The 12,289-nt window shown below is 34.0% G+C and overlaps 1 long non-coding RNA gene across 1 annotated transcript; it reads right to left on the reverse strand.

Annotated features, from left to right (window-relative positions):
- Window positions 1–2,610: 2,610 nt before the first annotated feature.
- Window positions 2,611–8,542, reverse strand: LOC130469038 (uncharacterized). Its single transcript, XR_008929414.1, has 3 exons — window positions 8,417–8,542; window positions 7,724–7,792; window positions 2,611–3,034 (listed from the first exon to the last, which is right to left on the reverse strand). It is a non-coding gene; the product is annotated as an uncharacterized lncRNA (long non-coding RNA).
- Window positions 8,543–12,289: the final 3,747 nt, after the last annotated feature.

The raw sequence follows: 12,289 nt of genomic DNA on the forward strand, positions 1-12,289 counted from the left end.
TGCTTTCTGCTTTCTCGTAAAAGGAGGATAAAACTTCCCCCTCAGGGCAACAATAAATGAGTCCCAATTGAACCCTTAAGCAGCACTTAGTCTAGTTCCATTTTCCCTCCACCAAAGGCCGGCCTCATCTTTCAGGTAAAGGACAGCTTGGCCTACTTTCATATTTTCAGGACAGTTTACCGCCCCAAATAGTTTTTCAAACTCCCTAATCCAGTTTTCCAGGAAGGTCGGGTCTGCTTGCCCTTTAAAGTATGGTGGCTTAACTTTCGCAAGCCTTTCAAACATGTCTCCTGCAGAATCGGGGCGCTCAATTCTTTCCTGGGTTAATCTTTCCGCCAAGAGGCGAATAGCAGCAGCTAGGTCATTATCGTTGGCCATCCTAGAGCGCGACCTGAAATTAATATACTCTAATTCAGGTTCAAAACTTTACTTATATTATCCTCTAGAAATGTAATATAACACCAACACCCAGTCACATAAAATAAACAATCATTTACGAATGATATTCGCATATAGGACATTCAACTGAGAAACAAGGAATAAATTCAATCATCACGAATAATAAGGTAGAATAAAAGAAGAAAACATTCCCCTTGCGTGCTCATAATAAACTCTTGATCCTTTGGATAATCAATAATCTAACTTTTATTCCTCGAGAGAATGTTAAAAACAATCCTAAATATTAACACACCCTTGCCTCAAAATAAAATAAAAGGTTCAATGATATAAACATAAACTATGGTTGGGCGAATTGTCCAACATTATTCTCAAACACAACTAAATATGTAAACAAAGCTAGAGGAGACATCATCAGACTTGTCCTTTGATTCGCTATAACCTTCTAGGGTAAATAACTCGTATTTAAGTTCATCATCATCATCCATATCAAAATAATAAGCTTGCTTTCTTGGCCTTGAGGATATTCGTGGACCTTGAGGTTGATGATTATCTTCCTCTGGCTCAGGCTCAGGCTCGGGCTCAGGCTCGGGCTCGGGCTCGGGCTCGGGCTCAAGCTCAGGCTCAAGCTCAGGCTCAGGCTCAGGCCCAGGCTCGGGCTCGGGTTCAGGCTCAAACTCAAGCTCAGGCTCAGAATCACTATCAGGTCTCAAAACAGCTTGATAAATATCGACCCTAGTTTGCCCCCTAGCACGATCAAAATTACGAAGGGCTTCATCATCACTATCAGGTTCTCCTGCCCTTAAAACTTGACGCGGAATAAGTTCATAGCTGGTGTAACTATTAATGTCAGACTCGTAATCCATTTCATTTTCATCATTGCTCAGAACAATAGGGTTAGAGTTGCTCCCTACTCTATTTTCTTCTATGTCAGACATGATTAGTGATCTATAACAATTAAACATAGTTTCTATGTTAGTAATTAGTACTCTCACTTACCGCACGATCCCACAATACACAATAAGTAAGAATAAATAGCAATCGCAAAGCATAGGAAAAACATAAGCAATTAGCAGGCAGAGAAAGTACAATCATGTTGACATCATATATGCTTCTATTCTATATGCCCTTTCCTATACTACCCATCTCTCATAATAAGTCATAATAGGTTAAACATTGAAGCATTTAAATAATAAAACAAGAATGATTTGTAAGGAATAATTTTATTGAACGAATAATTAATAAAGGAGTAAATAAAATAATTTTTTTTTTAACGTTATTGTAGCAGCAGCAGTAAAAAAAAATTATATATTCCGAAAATATTAATTTAATTTCAAAAAAAAGGAAACACACTTAATTCACATAAACGAGAAAATATTTCAAAGCACATAATCCAAGAATTGAACTTAAAATAAATTTGAACATTTCTAAATAATAACGGAAATATTTCAATTTATTTACTAGTTGTAGCTTAATTCAACGAAATTCTTTTTACGTAAATAATTAGTTAGTTAGGCGCCTAAAAATTTAAAAAGTAGACACGAAAAGTCAGTAAAACCTTTAGCTCAAAAATACCACTTTGTAACACCCCGATAATTCTCCTTTTTCTAAAATAACCCTTTTTATAAATATAACTATAGAGAATTATCAAAGTATTATCGCCCGTGTGAAAACGTAACGGCTTATTCAGAATTTTGCAGCAGAAAAGATAAAACTAACTTTTAGGTTTATCAATAATGGATTACAGATTTAATCCCAAAAACCAATCAACGAAAATAAGGAAATGTAAAAAGTACGACAAGTTTAAAGTCCAAATTAACAAAACCCAAATCACTTAGCAAGACAAAATAAATACAAGCTCTTTAATCCCAATCTCAATGATGCATCATCTTCAAACCTGTAGATGGCAATGCTTATTGATCCTTAGAGACTGCTCACCAAAATGGGTCATCACAGGATCAATAAGGCATAGCCATGATCAACACACACAAACAAAGCACATAATCAGAAAAGTTGAGTACTACATACTAAATTAATAATAATTCTAACATGATTCTATTAAACGAACAATCCTAACATGATACTAATAAAACATAAGTAAGGGCAAACAAAACATATTAATTTGAAGACCACACTTGACTAGACTAAGCTAGACTGGACTAGAATTTTATAACAATAATATTATTTTAATTGAAATCGTCAATGGACCGAGTTGTCTAGCTAGAAGCTTCACTAAGGAAGACGAGGTACGGGCGCGACTCCGTAAACTCAGTGACCTGCGATATCGAGGAATTTTTGAATAAAAATAGAACATGGTGATCAATCCGGTCCCAGAAAAGGCCATGGGCTACTACCATGAATGTAACACCCCCGATTTACTACTAGAACTAAATAGAAATATAAAAGACTTTATAATAAATTGCGGAAGCTTACATCTAGATCGAAGGTATCACCGCCACACTTGATCACATTATCAAGTGCTAAGGCTTACAAAAATCAAACTATTACAACTCGATTACTAGGTGGTCTATTTAAACTAAAAAGTATTAAACTGTCATACAAGACTAAACGATAATATTTGAGCTCCTTTAACTTCTAACTGCAATCCTTCACGATCAATCTGCTCCAGTCATCTTGACTGCTCACCATAGAGGACAAATTCCAAAAGGATCGTCGCAGGGCCACCATAAGAAAAAGACATGGCCACAAACACACATAACAAATAAACACACACGTCAGCAAAAAGCTGAGTAATCACCTGTAATAAAAACATAACAATATAGAATAATACTTGTTCATTTAAACAACGTAGTATTAAACTACGTTACACGTATAATCCCAAAGGTATTGTAGACACCTACTTTTGTCCCCATTCCCGCAAGGGAAAGGTTCGATGATGAAAACGTAAATCTCCACTTGACAACGCATCTCCTATGAAATAAACGAATCTCAATTCCCCTTCATTTCACCCGAAACCTGCTATTTATGGAAACCTGCTAAAAATAGTAACTGCCGTAAAAGGTAGCTTCTAAAAGTGGCAAATCATAAAAGATAGAAACCTGTCAGAATTAGGTGTTGCATTCCAACATAAATCCTAAATGAGATAGAAAACTGTGAGAATCCTATTCCTAATATGATTCGGAAATAAGAGTTACGTATTAATTGAAATCCTAACGAGCCTAGAGTTAGTAACGGGCCCAGACGCATTCCGTCACAAAATTGATACGCGCTAAAAGACTCGGTTAAGTCTCAAACTCTACGGATTTCAGGAATCCGAATCTGACTAAAGAAAACAGCCCAGACCCTATTTTCAACGCCTGGCTCTGGGCGCCGAAATCTTCGGCGCCCAGGCCTGGGCGCTGAAAATACCTGGGTACGTGTTTTTTCCTAATTCTTTATGGATTAGAACTCTGCAATTCTATCTTTCCACGAACTCTTCCCTATAAATAGACCCCTAAATTCGACGTAAACACAACAACACACAATTATATTCTGAGTATTGACTCCAACGCTTAGCCTAAGCCTCTCGCTGCGAAACTGTTCACGCGTTCTGTCGCAATCGATCCATAAATCGAACAGAACGTATCCTGTCCCATAGTTGAGATTCGTTAAATAAAAAGGAGAAATAGCAAAGTCAAAGTGGTTAGTTTTCTGAGAACCGTGACGCACCTCTCAAGGGTGCGTCGTAATGTGTCCCTTTTCGATGATTTAACTGCTTTCCTCGCCCTTTTTATGAACTGTTAAACTAACCTAATCTGATTTTTCTATCACGCCTAACAAATATAATATTTTTGGGAAATCGGATTATCATGCTAGGTCCCTTAATGCTATTTAAATCAGATAATCACGATCGAATTAGTATTATATGTTGCAGATTGCTAAAATCAACTCAGATTAGTTTAATGGTCAACGCATGTCCTTTCAATTATTTATGCTGAGCTAGTAAGGATATCCTGCCTCTGGAGTTATCGACGAGCGAAGTACTCCTCTCGGTAGTTACAGTCCCCCGAACCCTCAATCTCTACCTTGCGGGTGTATGTTGAGAGATCCCCACACCAGGGATCACAAGGGAACCTACGGCCGTCGTGGTCAAACATAATTGCACTCCCTTTATGTCACGATAACCGGGTTTTGTCAGTTTTTCTCATTGTCGTTAAAAACTGAATGGCGACTCCTATATTACTAGTCGATTGGGTGTATACTCACAGGAAATCCAATTACACTTGATTGAATAAAAAGAATCGTCACACCCACGAGGGACGAGGTCACGCATTAGCCTCGTGCTTTTTCGACCCCCTCACAGGTATGACTAACCCCATACTCTAAAGTATCGATCTTCTCAAATATAACCTCAATTTATACCTCAAATGTAATAATATGATCCTTCCTCTAGTAACTTTTCTTAAACCAATATATATGTGCCTTGCTCGTTGTTCTGTACTTAGCCTCGGACACGGGTAATTCGAATGAATAAACCAACAAGTATAAAAACTTGAAACTCTCTGAGTTAAGGCCACTTTTGGACCAAATCCCACTTTGGAGATATAAAGAAAATAATAAAGATTGTATCTTGTTCCTCTACTAATGGTTATCATCTCCTTACCAACATGCCAAGGACTAAGGTCTATAACGTTGAGCCTCAAGCCAATAATATGACGATTCTCATCCTTCTTCTCATAATATCATCAATGTACTTATCATAAGTTAAATAATGTACTTCTCAATATTGGCACAAGATCCCCACGTTATTATAAATCTAGTACCATAACTATTCTTTTGGGCACTCGGTGGCTCTTGATCAAACTCAAATCATTAAACTATGAGTCCACAACATACTACTACACTAATCTTAATTTCAATACAAAACCAACTCCCCAATGGACCAAAATTCTCAATAGATGCGTAAATAATTGAGCTAATCTACTACTGATAGTATATAATCACCAAAACTATTAAGAACTCATAACAATATAATATGTATACGCATGTATAAAATCAGAAATCGCCAAAATATCATATAAAAGAATACCAGAGACATTAAAATTAACACACGCACAAGCAAATGTTAATCGTACATAATAAACACATAAGATTAAATCACATAATAATTTCGCACATCTGCAACCCAATAAGCTAATAAGAGTACGACTATATAACAATAATTAATATAATCTAAAAACTCAAAGTTAACAGTGCGGGTGATTACCTATTCCATTAATATCGAGTAACAAATTGAAACTTGCAGCAAGAATCACTAGCACACGAACTCGCAGATTCACATACGACGAATTACAAATTTGGTCTGCATGCTTGATAACCGAAGCATTAAGGGATGATGCTAATTATGATACATAAAGATTTTATCAAGGATCAACTAATATTCTCTTCAATCAAGAACACACTCATGCCTAAACTCACGACGGATGAACTACAAAGTAATAGGGTTTAAGAGTATTTATAATGTTTGTAAAAAGAGTCCTACCAAAACTAAAATAGGTTTTATTCAAAAATATAATTAGGCTATTTAATTTAGGACAACATTCATAATAGATAAATACTACTCTAACCTTATTCTGGCTAAAAGTATATTTTATAAAATCATAAAATATTGTGGTATTACAATCTATCCCCCTTAAAAGAAGTTTCGTCCCGAAACTTAACATTTGAAAAATATAGGGTATTACAATCTACCCCCTTAAAAGAAGTTTCGTCCCGAAACTTAAAGTTAGGAAAACTTTAGTGACTTTAGTTTCAAAAGCTTTAAAAAAAATTATACTATAAAATATTAGGGATATTACATTCTACTCCCCTTAAAAAAAGGAGTTCGTCCCCGAACTCAAAACCAGTCACGTAATCTGATCACAAAGAACACATAGTTAACACATAGAAAGAGACACTCTCTTCAATTAAACGACTTGTCCTATAACTTTTAACTTAACTTTTAATTACCCGTTTTAATCGACAACTCCAACGCTGAGATATGAAGATCCCTGCGTCAATCCCTAAGAGCGATTAGGCTCTTGATACCATTTTGTAACACCCCCATAATCCTCCCTATTTAAAACACCTCATATTTGAGAATAGAGAAACATAGGGGTGTTACTGCCACAATGGAACGTATAAGGCAGATGAAATAATTAATTAAAAACCGTTTATAGTCTAACTTTGAAAACAAACAGCGGAAGTCTTAAAACGAATAATTCAAATACAATGTGGAGATCTCTATAGGCCCCTTCTTAAATCCAAACTCCAACACAAGGAATAAGTTAAGTTAAACAGTTGAAACGAATTAAAATCCAAAACCAACGTAATATTCAAAGGAAAAAGGTACTTCAAAATCTATCCCCATGCATGCTTATTCGCAAACCTGTAGATTGGCTGCTCCCCATAATCCCAAGTGAAATTATGGTTCACCGCAGGGCCATCATATAAAGAGACATGGCCAACAACAACAAAGATCAAGTCAGCTAATGCTGAGTACGTACTAAGGCAATAATCATTTAGTAACAAACGCTCTAGACACACAAGACTATTAAATAATGCACCTCAGGACACGACACTAACTTACCGACTCAACCTTGATTTATGTGAATTAGAGTTGGCATTGTAATATAAAAGATTGATCATAGGCCGTCCTTGACCGCACCTAACAATCCTATAAGAGTATCGAAGAGTCCTAGACGTGCCTTCGAATATGTAACTTTAAACTTACTAGAGCGTCCTCTAGTACAAAAAAAACCTTGAATCAGTATGCATACCCCCGAGAAGAGTCCTTGATGTACCTTCTCTAGGAAGTTTAACTACTTAGTTAACTCGATTTCTATAGGTAAAAGCGCCCTAGTGCATAATAAAGAGTGCAGGATACTAATACAAAGATTATCCCTTTACCCATACTACTACTTGAGAAATTATCTCTGAGAGCTTACAAGCCATTCCTTTCACTTTAAGTGCTTTAGTAATTTCTTTGTTATTCGATTGTTTAGACCTTAAACAAAATATAGATATACAACATAAGAAACACGACTTCTCTTTTAGTTCCTTTAAGACGAGTGATCAAACAATTAAGACACCCATTATTAAGCCTTTAGTCCTTGGCTTGGAGGTTTTGAGAGACCTCCTAACATACTACGTCTAAACTTAGTCTAATTGAAAATAGTAAAACTTGTAAAGACAATAATATTAAAGATTATGCTTGCTTATTATAATAAACAAAAACAACGACATAATCTCAAGTGTATGCATCACCACACATTCATTGAAATATCAATAATTCCAAGGCCTACTCATGCCACTAATACTACTAGTACATTCTAGGACTAGTACGTACCTTTTTGAAGTACGAAAATAACTTAAGGATAACGAGCTTGCTAGAATCTCCCTTCTACGAACTTGGTACCTAAACATTGTATAATAATATAATCAGTTTCTTGATTACATAAATTAACATCTAAAGTACTAAAAATCAGATTTGTATAACCTCCTAATAATCTGATTTTTAGACTCTTAATGCCCCAAATACACAAACAATAAACAACTATTGTTCACATTGTAATCTCGTCGTAAAAACTCATTTAAAATAATCGTTTATATACTTTCAAAACTGTTATACATCCCATAAGTAATATGATTTTCGGTTCGTAAGATAGAGATTAAAACTTGTATAAATATACTATAGTTAGTGATTAAAACACTTAATCGCGATTTATACCATAGTTAGACATAATATAAAGCATTAAGGCATGAAATCCAATTCCTGTAAACAACCAAAACAAGGCTACGTGTTTGTTTTACATTTGAAATAGTTGTTTGTATTATTAGCCATTAACAAAACAAGTCAGCATCATCAAAACAATAATTTAATGCGGCAATCCACAATAATTGAATGCGGCAATCAACAATACTCGACCACAATTATCACGAACAATTAATGTGAGAATGCGGCACCATCGTTGCAACAATCTACAACAATAACACGCAGCAGTTACAGAGGAGAGAGTAGACGAGGAGGAAAGAAAAGAACCGTGATGGTGGAGATTGCAATCAACCGCGGAGGTGCGAGAACAAGGCAGAGCAAACGGCGCACGCAACATTATGTAAGGAAGGAAGGAAGAAGAAGAGCAAGGGTTTTGAGTTCCGTATATTTTTTTTTCTGTTTATAAAAGAATATGGTTATTTTCTTAATTTAAATAATTAAGGGTATTCATTTAAAATTATTTTTCAAATTGTTTTTGATTTTCCTTCTTAAAGACCTTGTAAATTGCCCGTTTCCTTGTTTTACTTGAAACAAAACACTTCGTTTCACTTTAAGACTAAAATAACTTTATAATATTTATAGTCTTGTTTAAAACTTAATATTATTTCTAAATATTTAAAACATAACTCAGTATATTTCCTTGAAATATAAAATAAAACGTACAGAAAATACGGAGTATCACAATGAACCCCAACTCCTGTGTGTCCGTCACTTCAGACGTGCACAGTCTAAAACTATTGCTACTCAGTTTCACTTTACATGATTTACAGATTAAAACTCTGTTATAACTCAACAATCACATAAGTCACACAATCAACAATTATTCACAACTGTTTTTATCTTGGAATTAAGTAAGTGATCACAAAGGTATCAATCAAGACACATTCCAATTAACTCAACCTTTCCTTTAACAATGATCAACCCATGTATATCGGTATAAGGTTTCAACTTACTAAACAAGGTCCTCGGCCCTCATAAAGTAGTGAAAAGCTAAATGGTAACGACGATCAATCGATCTAAATCAATCCTATATAATAATAAAAAAGTCAGTGGCTATTGTGAGGCCTCTAAAACTCCAATCCAATAATATCATTCACTCCCTCCAAAAACCAATTCTCATTCCCTTTTTTAAAATCTTAAGCATTTTCAAAATAAGGGAGTTACCTAGGAAAAAAAACCTACCTCAATTGATTAACTGCCACACGTTTTCATACTCCATAATAAGATTAAAAAAAACTTACTCCCTCTTATTAATCACATACGGAGTATGTTTGTCTCAAATTAAATGCCTTTTTTTTCCTATTAATACTTTTCTTTGACGAAATCTCTCTTCTTAATACTTATCCTATATAAAATTAATACTTATCCTATATAAAATTAAAATGTAAATACTCATCATTCTCCGTCTGAGGCTTCATTGACAAGGTTCCATGGCGGAGGGGATCGATTGGTTTGTTATTCAAGGTTTGTATCATTATTTTCAGTCTATTTCATATACGAAGTAGTTTAATTTTTTCAATTTATGATTTGTTGTTGCGTATTTATATTAAATTACTATTGTATATTTGTATGCATGTATGGAGTTATTTAGTTTATTGGAAGAATTAGGCAAGTAGGCAACGCAACCACCAACGTTGGCAACACAGTGTCATGAATCTCTTCCAGTAAACATAAATATTATCTTGGTACACTAAATTGTATTTCTCCCTACTCTCCTTCTATTATGCAGTATGTTTAATTTAATTTTATCACTTATTTAATTATGAGGGAAAATGATTTAGTGCATGTTTCGATTTTATGTAATTGAGTTTGTTTTTTTCTATAGAGAAAATGATTACGGAGAGAAATGAAAGAAAATTTACCAATTTATAAAACCATAATTATATTAAGTATTGAGTTTTGAAGTGTATGTTGTTAAATGTGTTTGTATTAGACCATTTATTGTTGATTTTAGCAAAATTTAAACACTGATGTATTCATGTGATTTGAGTTCTAGAACGTGATGTAAGGTGTAGAAGTGGGTAATTTGTAATCTTTTTGGTTATTAAATTTTTTGATTAATCTGTTTCAAGTAGCTTATTTTTTTTAGTGATTTGGTGAATGAATAATTGAATATGAATTCTTATGTATCGGCAGGAAAGGTGAAAGGGATTATATGGTGTGATCTCGATTCAGTAGAAGGTAATTTATATGGGTGGAAGATTCTTCGAAAAACGATGGTGCCGAACAATGTCGAATGTTAGTGTGAGACATTTTAAACCCTAAGTCCCTGAAGGAAGTTTCTGATGAAGGTATTACGTACTCGCAAGATGCGCCTGTAGCCTGTAGGAGTCTTGGATATATACATGCAACTCAAACAAATAAGCATACGTTCGAAAAGTATGTCTTCTTTTCTTTTACAATGACTTTGTTAATTTACTCATGTAGTTGTAATCTTATCATGTTATGTACTGCAATGCAGCTAGGACATTGAGTTTCTTAGTATAGCACTCTGATTATGCTTAAGTTGACCATGTAGTGATTTGAGTTTCTGGTGGTTGTTAATTAATGTAGAGTTGACGACAGGGATGGAAGTTACGATGGGTGGTAACTGGTAAGGGTAGTGAATGGGTGGGTGACATTAGACAAGAACCACTAAAGCGGAACTCTTCAGTTTTGGTTGAATTGAAATTGACTTTCTTTGGGTTTCGAGTAGCAACAAAATGGTAGAAAATTATTTGTATAAAACTGCCAACAGAGTGGGCGGTTCATTAAGTAGGATACCGCCTCAATTAATATGGTTTATCTTAAACAATCGCTAATTCATTTGCGGTTTCATATTGACGGATAATAAATAAATCGCTTTTCTTTCTAACATACTCCATAGACAATAGATTTGGAATAAAAGTTACATGAGGTTTATTTCAAGAATTTCGATATCTAACCTTTTACCCGGAAATCATTTAGAAAAGGGCAGTCACCTACAATGATTTTTTTAATTTTTTTCTTACATCCTATATAAAACAAATCGCAATCGTATTAATTTCTCAAATCTTAATGATATTAGACTTTTTAATATAATAAAATCACATTTTTGATAGAATTGATCAAATGTTGTATTTGTAGACAACGTAAATAAAAAAATGGTTTCTAACCCATAAAAGAAACTTTAAAATCTTAAAGATATCTTTTAAAAAAATATGCACAACGAAAAAAAAAACTCTAGATTCTCTATTACATTTATTAACTATTGTAATTGATACGGCCTAGAACAACCAAGAAAACAAAGCCCTAGAAGAGGAGAGAGAAAAGAGAGGAGAAAAACGCCCTTAATTTTGTACACTTGTTTTTAATTATGTCTCCCATTCATTTTCAGTATAAAACTTTAAATTTTTTATTAAAATGATTTGTACGGCCAAAACTTTATATTTAATTTGATTTTTTTTGTGTGTAAAATATTAAGTATTATTTAGTTTCTATAAATTTTATGTAGGTTTCTTTTTTATTTTTGTTTTATCATTACCCGTGCTAATGCACGGGCACACACTAGTATATATAAAATAATCCAGTGTTCCCAACCAACATGTTTGCATCAATCATTCATACTAACATGTTATAATTCTCATAACAAAATGCGTGTTCAACATGTTCATCCAACAATATTAAACATGTAAATTTCAACATAACCAAGTTCATCGACAAATTCAACATGGTTTCAATAATAACACACATCACCAAGCACACATGTATGTACGTACCTTGTGTAAACAAACTGATAGGCCATTTTAACACGTTCAAAAGTCGCCTAAAGAGAATTCTCCGCCTAAAACAACCAACAAATATTCCCAATCAATTTCTAATCATTCGCAACCATAATAAGGCATTCCAAATACATCCTAAACATATTTAGAACCTTCCCCAACATCAAAACTTGAATAATAGATTTCCTAGCATCATAATTATTGAATTAGTGATTGAAATTCGTTGAAAACTCTTTGCAAACATCGTACTTTAAATTTTCAGCAATATAAACTCATTTAAAAGCTTCACCAAGGCCAATCTACGTTCTTGGAACATCGAAACAATAAATTTAATAATCCACAATCGTCCTACCATGATTTACAACTATTAAAACCTTGAAATTCATACTTTAGATAATCA

This window comes from Spinacia oleracea, chromosome 3 (genome assembly GCF_020520425.1).
Source record: "Spinacia oleracea cultivar Varoflay chromosome 3, BTI_SOV_V1, whole genome shotgun sequence".
Lineage (NCBI taxonomy): Eukaryota > Viridiplantae > Streptophyta > Magnoliopsida > Caryophyllales > Amaranthaceae > Spinacia > Spinacia oleracea.